The following is an 8387-nucleotide window of genomic DNA, read 5'->3' as shown; positions in this document are numbered from 1 at the left end:
GCAATCATATACCTATTTACCTGGGAGTAAGTCCGACTGAACTCAATGGAACTTACTTTTGGAACAGGTGTGCGTAAGATTGTGCTGTCAGTTACACCAGCAGGAGTGGGCTTTGTTATGTGTTTATTAAAAAATTCTATCTCACCCTTTGCCCTAAGGTCGCATGGCAGATTACAACATCAAATGGCATGAACATGAATGACGACGATTAGCCACAAACTAAAAAATCTCTAAAACCAGTGAATGCAGCAGACTTCCTCACAATATTTATCTCATTTAAAACAACAACACTGTAACTGCTAATACTCAAAGGCCCAGCAAAAGCAGAATAAAAAGGTAAAGGTAAAGGACCCCTGACAGTTAAGTCCAGTCGCTAACGACTCTGGGGTTGCAGCGCTCATCTCGCTTTACTGGCCAAGGGAGCCAATGTTTGTCTGCAGTCATGTGGCCAGCATGACAAAGCCGCTTCTGGCAAACCAGAGCAGCACATGGAAACGCCGTTTACCTTCCCGCCGGAGCAGTACCTATTTATCTACTAGCACTTTGACGTGCTTTTGAACTGCTAGGTTGGCAGGAGCTGGGACCGAACAACGGGAGCTCACTCCATCGCGGGGATTCGAACCGCTGACCTTCTGATCGGCAAGCCCATGCTCTGTGGTTTACACCACAGTGCCACCCGCGTCCCCAAAAGCAGAATACCAGAACCCATTTAGCATAGGAGCCTGCCTGATCTCAAGAGGGAGCTCACTTCTGAGCCGAGGTTGTGGTGCATGTCTTCATGTGATGACCCTGAGGGGAATGCAGCATTTTTCTTGCCACACCCCAGACCTTGTGACCCAGACATCACTAACACAGTGTTCTAGAGCTGCTGCTCTACATCATGTGTTACCATGAACCCAAAATATATTATATACCAACAAAGTCAGAAGATTCTTCCCTATCTCCACCCCACAACAGTTGACTGAGAATTTGTTTCCATCAGCTGACATATTAGTAAATGGGATCCCTTTCCTCCCAACAAAGTAATGAGCCTATTTCAGCTCCCACTCAACTGTCTGGAGCTAATGTTTAGCAGTTTTCAGTTTGGCTGCCTTTTCTCTTCCTAACTCATGGCTTGTGTATTGTATTCATAAAATAACTCAAGCCAAGAAATTGCAGAAATCAGAAGAGGCAGAGGTAGTCATTGGGCCACTCCCTTTTAAATAGACAATGGAGGAAAAACAATGAATCCCTTGTTGGTTGCAGGATATTCAGGCTGCGTTCCCTCTCAAAAATGACACGTGACTCCTACTAATTAATGGATAGTGCTTGCTGATTGCAAATAATTGGACAGCACTCTGTCCTGTTCCCTGTGAAATTAAATTAAATGCATTGTGTGTGCATTTTAAAGTAACATTAGTTAGCCTGACTAAATGAGATTATTTTAATGTAATTTTCCAGCTATCCACAATCACCTGACAACTTGCAAACGGATGTAGAAGTTCTGTCTTTTCCTTCTTATTGGACAAACCAGCAAGACAGGAAGATAGACGCAGACTGTATAAAACTGGATCATGCTGCACATCTGACACAGCCTATCACAGGAGCAGTGCGTCCCAAAGGGTAGTTTATGCAATCTTTAAAGGAATGGTCTTCCGCTGTTTAGCCCATGGGGACAAACATTGCTCTCCATTAACTGTTTTGGTTTTAAACAATGCCTGATCCGTCTGAGCAAAGATGAAAGGGAAACATTAATTATGCCTTCCTTAAAGGAAAGACGTAGGGAAAAAACACAGCATTGTTCATTGCAACACAGAGAATTCTCACTCTAAACAGGGAAACACTTAAAAGATGTGACTGAAGTTCTTAAACTGTTTTTTTTATTATTTAAAAAAACTTCGTTGGTGAAACTTCTGATTCATTGGGTGGTATTCAACTAAGTTTTACTCAGAGTAGCCCTACTGAATTTAATGAGCATGGCTAAGTTACACCCATTAATTTTAACAGGTCTACTCTGGGTAAAACGTAGCTGAATACCATTCACGGGCTTTCTTGAGAAGCGAGTAGAAGCTATTTACTTCATCTAAAAAATAGCAAACCTTGTAAAAAGCTCCCTCTATACCTTTTAAAATGATGAAGCACAGATAATTTTAATAGCATTTGACACCCTCAACATCCTAAGCATCAGATATTTGTCAATTTGAAAATAGCCGTGTGAATCAAATACGAGACACAGGGAAGGTCTTTGAGCATACTACATTCAGTGACTGCTCACAGACCAAGTGTTAACATTTCTCCTTCAACCTACCAGCGAAAAGGAAGCAGCCAGTTAGCCTCTGCTGAGTCCCAAGGCGATCTTTCAGGCTTTTGTTTTCCTACCACTTCAGTTGCTTCACATTAGGCATTTCCCATCTTTGTGTTGCACCGTCTTCTCTTTTCCTGGAAATACCGTAGATCCCACAAAACGTATGTCCTGATCTTTAGCTGCTGAATTACTCTGGCTGTAACAGCTGGAGGTTCCCAGGCTGAACTTTTTAAAAAAATAAATAAATCATAAATTCATTTTTCAGCATAAAGTTTAACCCCTTGGTGCCTAGCTCTACAAAGCTAAGTTTGTCTAAAATGCCTCAGTTCAATGCATATAGAACAGCAGCAGCAGCTTATTTGTAAAGAGGAAACTATATAGCTTAGTTGGTTAGAGCATGGTGCTGATAACACCAAGGTTGTAGGTTGGATCCTTGTATGGGACAGCTGCAAATTTCTGCGCTGCAGGGGCTTGGACTAGTCACTAGAGCATGGGTAGGCAAACTAAGGCCCGGGGGCCGGATCCGGCCCAATTGCCTTCTCAATCTGGCCTGCGGACAGTCCAGGAATTGGTGTGTTTTTACATTAGTAGAATGTGTCCTTTTATTTAAAATGCATCTCTGGGTTATTTATGGGGCATAGGAATTCATTCACCACCACCCCACAAGGACTGAGGGACAGTGGACCAGCCTCCTGCTGAAAATGTTTGCTGACCCCTGGACCAGAGGATCCCCAGGGTCCAACTCTATGATTCTATTATCTGGAATATAAGAGGACTATTACACATGTTGAAGTGAGGTAAACTATACAGAAGTCACCAGTGTTAGATTTATTCCATTTGCCCAGCCATCTGAGAGAATTTGGCATCACCTGCCTGCCTTCAAATTTTGCTAATAATTCTCCTTTGTTGTTATCAACCTAGTGGAGTGCAGTCCTGTGCATTTCTACTCAGGAAGCTAATGCAATTCTAGGCGGGCAGGTGTGGAGGACTCCCTGGTCTTGAATGGGGTAACTGTGCCCCTGAAGGACCAGGTGCACAGGTACTCACAGCTGTCCATGGAAGCACAGGTCAATTCTGTGTCCAGGGCAACTGTCTATCAGCTCCATCTGGTATGCAGGCTGAGACCCTACCTGCCTGCAGAGTGTCTTGCCAGAGTGGTGCATGCTCTAGTTATCTCCCGCTTGGACTACTGCAATGCGCTCTATGTGGGGCTACCTTTGAAGGTGACTCAGAAACTACAACTAATCCAGAATGCGGCAGCTAGACTGGTGACTGGGAGCTGCCGCCGAGACCACATAACACCGGTCTTGAAGGATCTACATTGGCTCCCAGTACATTTCCGAGCACAATTCAGAGTGTTGGTGCAGACCTTTAAAGCCCTAAATGGCCTCAGTCCAGTATACCTGAAGGAGCGTCTCCACCTCCATCATTCTGCCCGGACACTGAGGTCCAGTGCCGAGGGCCTTCTGGCGGTTCCCTCGTTGCGAGAAACCTAGTTGCAGGGAACCAGGCAGAGGGCCTTCTCGGTAGTGGCGCCCACCCTGTGGAGAAAAACAGCTACCAGATTTTTAGAAGACATCTGAAGGCAGCCCTGTTTAGGGAGGCTTTTAATGTTTAATCAATTATTTTATTTTTCTGTTGGAAGCCGCCCAGAGTGGCTGGGGAAACCCAGCCAGATGGGTGGGGTATAAATTAATTAATTAATAAATAATAATAATGTTATTGTTATTATTATTATTATTGGCTGCATCAACAAAAGTATAGTGTCCATGTAGTGAGAGATAAAAGGCAAAAACATTCCCAATAATCAGACCTTTGGCTTTTAACTGTGGCCTTTTAGAAGTGGGTGGGTGGGATATTTTTAATTTATTTCTTCCTCCCCCTGCCCTTGGTTTTAATGTGCCTGTATGGGGTTGCTTGTTTGTTGGTTGGAAGATGCTTTGGGTTGCCTTGGGCAAGATAAAGCAACTAATAAATTTAATAAATAATAATATTCATAAGGCAAATGTTCTATCAGCTCAAGGATTTCACCTTGCACAATGGAGTATTCTCCCACTTTCCTCTCCCTGTGTGCCCCCCTAAATCTGTTCTAGGGGTTCACCTGACCCTCTGGGGCAGATTTCAAGATGGCACAGGGCACACGTTGGGGGAAGAGAAGAGGGAAGTCCTATCATGCTGGTGGAAATAGTTCTCCTTGCACAATTGTTTTGTTGACTACTGCCCTTGATATGTCTTTCTATGGTATGGCACCTGAGAAACCTCTTGAAAACTCAACAAATGAATCACCAAGAGGTTGTACATTCTGGAGCTTGGTCAACATTTCAAGTAATCTGCTTCCAGTGGCCGCAGTCCAGAAATCACTTATTAGCACCTTGTCCTCCTATTGGAGATCTGGACTACTTGGGGGAATAGTGTTCAGAATCCTGCCAAAGCCCATTACATTTCATATTCCTCAGGTTGTTTCTTATTGGCATTAATCCAAAATGGTTATTATTCTTCCTCCTTCCTTTTAAGACCCTCCAGTTTAGGATAGATTGAAATGGTTGCATGTGTGGGGTGAGGGTGAGGAGGTATTCATACATTGTTCTAGTGGGGCACCTATGGCTTTAACAGCTGCATGAGAGACAACAAGCTGATCGTTAACATTAAGAACGCTGAGGAATTAAAATATCAGAGAAAGGAAAACAAATAAGGGGCTGGCAAGGTATTATAGGTAGCTTTTCAACATTTCAAACAATTGAAACCAAACTGTTAAAGAAGTTTGATTTTTCATCCTTCAGAATTCTCACTTCTTCGAACTTTGCAATGCTGTTCTCAAACCAAGTAATGTGTACAAAAATGCATATACTACTGTCAGTTGAGCATAAAAATGCAGATATTGTTGAAAATAATATCAAAAAATGCATTGTATGGGGGAAATTGCTTTGCAATAGGTGTATATTAGGCAAAATTACCTATTTTATATGTGTGTATTAGGAGAAATCTGATAAAAATGCTGATGATATTTCATGAGGACTTACCAAAGAGCACTGACCTTTCATTACAAAAATGTCACATGGTAAAGCTATGTAGCACAAGGGAAAGTGGTGAATGATAGCTCGATTTGGACTCCACCTTAACATACCACTGAGAGAAGGGTGAGCATGCCAAATCTGAGCAACATGATATTCCATATTGTCAGTGTTTCTGGTCTTGTTCTTTGGCTTCCAGTTCCTCGCTTCTCCTGCCTTTAGGTTCATCCTTGGATCCTGACTGGTCTTGGCTCCTGGCATGTCTTCAATCCTGATTGTTATTGAGTCCTGGCTGTTTCTGGGATGCTGCCCAAGCCCTAGACCTGACCCTAATCCCGGTAGTCCCAAGGAAATTAAGTACTATTCATTCCAGTGTTGAATCCAGAAACCACCACCCACTGGACTCCTAGAGTTGTAGCAAAGTCAAAATAATTGCCTGAGCAGAATGAACTTCCCCTCCTCTCTCTCTCCCCGATGTGTCCCTAATTTCCCACAATTCTCTGGACCAGATCTAGAAGGAGCAGGGGGGGGGGTACACAGGGGAAGATGAAGGAAGGAAGTTCCATTGCATGAGTGGAAGTTGTTGGACACAGACGACACAGACCCTGCTTAGGTCTTCATACCCTGCTCTACAAAGTGGGTTACAACTCCTGCACAGCTCTCTCAGCTCCTAAAGTGAGCAAGTGGGCCCCAGCCCTGGGGCAAGACCAACTGTTCCTTCCCCCAGAAGGCAAAGTATTAGGTCTCTCTGCTCTCCATAAAAACTAGAGCCATCTCCTAGTTTTCTGTTGCTGCAGAACTGCATTTTGTCAATTACAGTTCTTCTTGGCTCCAAAGGATTTACATTGGCAACAGAGTGCTGAGCACCACACCTGCCCCCTTTTTCCTGTGAATATTCACTTAGGGCTTTTGTTTAGCTACCCCCTGCCCCATTGACCAGACCAAAACACTCATGCTGACTCTGCATCCAGTAAGCACTCCAAACCATAACACAACGAAACGCTTAATTTACATTATACATTCCCATTTGTGCTTTTTCAGAACAAAGAACCTGAAAGCCAAAATAACGCTGGTTAAGTTCCCATCAGCTTTTCCTGCTTCTTTCCCCCTCCCTGTGTTTCTGCAATCATTATTTAGCATGTTCCACTAGATGGCAGACTTTTAAGGCCTAATCGGTTCCATATGCAGCTGAATGAAGTGGTTAGCCAAAGAAAGACTGCAGTGTTTGGGATTTCTAAGTTAAGAGAAACAGAGAGTAAGAGGTGGCAGCATGATAGACATTTATAACATTATGCATGGCATGGAGAAAGTAGACAGAGGGGGGAAATCTCTTTTGCAACACTAGAAGTTGTGGACAGCCAATGAAACTGAATGTCGGAAGATTCAGGACAGATAAAAGAAAGAACTTCACACAGCGCATAGTTAAATGATGGCACTCGCTCCCCCAGGAGGTAGTGATGGTCGCCAATTTGGATAGCCTTCAAAGAGGACAAATTCATGGAGGACAAGACTTGATGGGAGGTCTAGTTCATCCTCCAATGAGTCTGTGTCCGACTCCAACTCCAGCCCAGGATTGTTACAATTGGCTTGATGATGGGGCCTTTGGAAGGAATCTGAGTTGGTGCTGTTTGGTTTTTGGATGAGCAGACACAACTCTCCAGACTAGCACTGCCTGACCAGATCTCTTCTACACTCCGAAGTCTCGATAGTTGCAAATAAATGTAACAACCACAACAACCACTTCTCTGAAGATCCAGATTGCAGTGTAGTAGAAGTCAGAGTGATGGAAAGACCTTGAAGGAAGGTCAGATAGTTGTGCACAGCAAAAAAAAAAAAAGCCCCACTTCTTAACCTCGCTTTGTTCCATCATATCTCTAACTATCAGATCTCCAAACACCCTTTAAAATAAACAGGGAATGCTAATCTAACTGCCCCACAATGTCCTAAAGAAGATAAAGGAAAGGTAGATAACAACCACTTCCTTGAGAGAGCAATTACAACTGGACCATGTCCTTCCCCTTCAAATTCTGAGTTCTTCTACATAGCACCTAACAGGAACCACTCAAACCAATCAGCTAACTGAGCCAATACAGTACTCTCTTTTGGAAAGTACCCCTTCTGATAAGACAGATGAAATGTGCAAAGGCTGCCCAGGAGCCAAAGGCAAGAGTCCTGTGTCTTTGAGCTGTTTTGAAAGTCACTGCAGTGACTTGAGATCTGGGGACTGTCTGTTAGTAAATTCTCCGCTGTTTGCAGTAAGTACACATTGGCTCACATACATTTGCAGAATTAACACTGATAGAAGTCTTGGTCTCCGACCGGTTTAGAAATTTTCAATAGGGAGATCAGCTCATCTATTAAGCCCCGTGGGGAATAAATCCCTGCCCCCCCCCCCGAGAGGTTAGATGACTGTGTCCTCTTGCTTTGCTCATTTCCCTTTCACCATCTGAACTCCCACCACCACCACCACCATTAATCAAAGTAATTGCTCCGAGAATCAGTCAGGAATGTTTTAAACATTAGAAGCGAAAAGTTGTCAGTACAAATTTGCCAGAAAAGCTAAAATATAGATCCATTCTGTCAAATTCTATGGGAAAGTTTGCTTTGGAGCTCTGGGAGTAAAACACAAATTTGCTCCCAATCTATCTTGTTTATTTTCAGCATATATGTACATGCACGGTGCTTCAGTTAAATGCTATTTTATCTCCCTGCCCCCATGTGCGTATCATTCAAAGTTTAAATCTATGCTGCTGGCTCATAGCCAGCAAGGCAATCCATCAATTGAGCCACTGTGGGACACGTTGAGCTGCTTTGCGATTTTTAAGTGTGACTTCTTTCTTCTCACTTCTAATCACACAGAAAGACAGGTTGACCCTTTTCATTCGTCTCACTTCTCATCACATTCAGAGGCATGTGCCTGTTTCCCCACAATACAGTGATAGATAGGTTTATTTTTACCAAGTGACATAATAAAAATGTTGCACAAAGGGATATATTTTATACTTGATATGAACTGCATTGGAAGCCTCAAGGGAATCTTATGCCAGCAATAGGGGAAGTTCCAGGTGCTGTTGGCCTCCAACTCCCATCAG

Source organism: Zootoca vivipara, chromosome 2, assembly GCF_965207765.1.
Source record: "Zootoca vivipara chromosome 2, rZooViv2.hap1.1, whole genome shotgun sequence".
Lineage (NCBI taxonomy): Eukaryota > Metazoa > Chordata > Lepidosauria > Squamata > Lacertidae > Zootoca > Zootoca vivipara.
The sequence above is the reverse complement of the archived record's forward strand: the minus strand, read 5'-3'. Positions refer to the sequence as shown.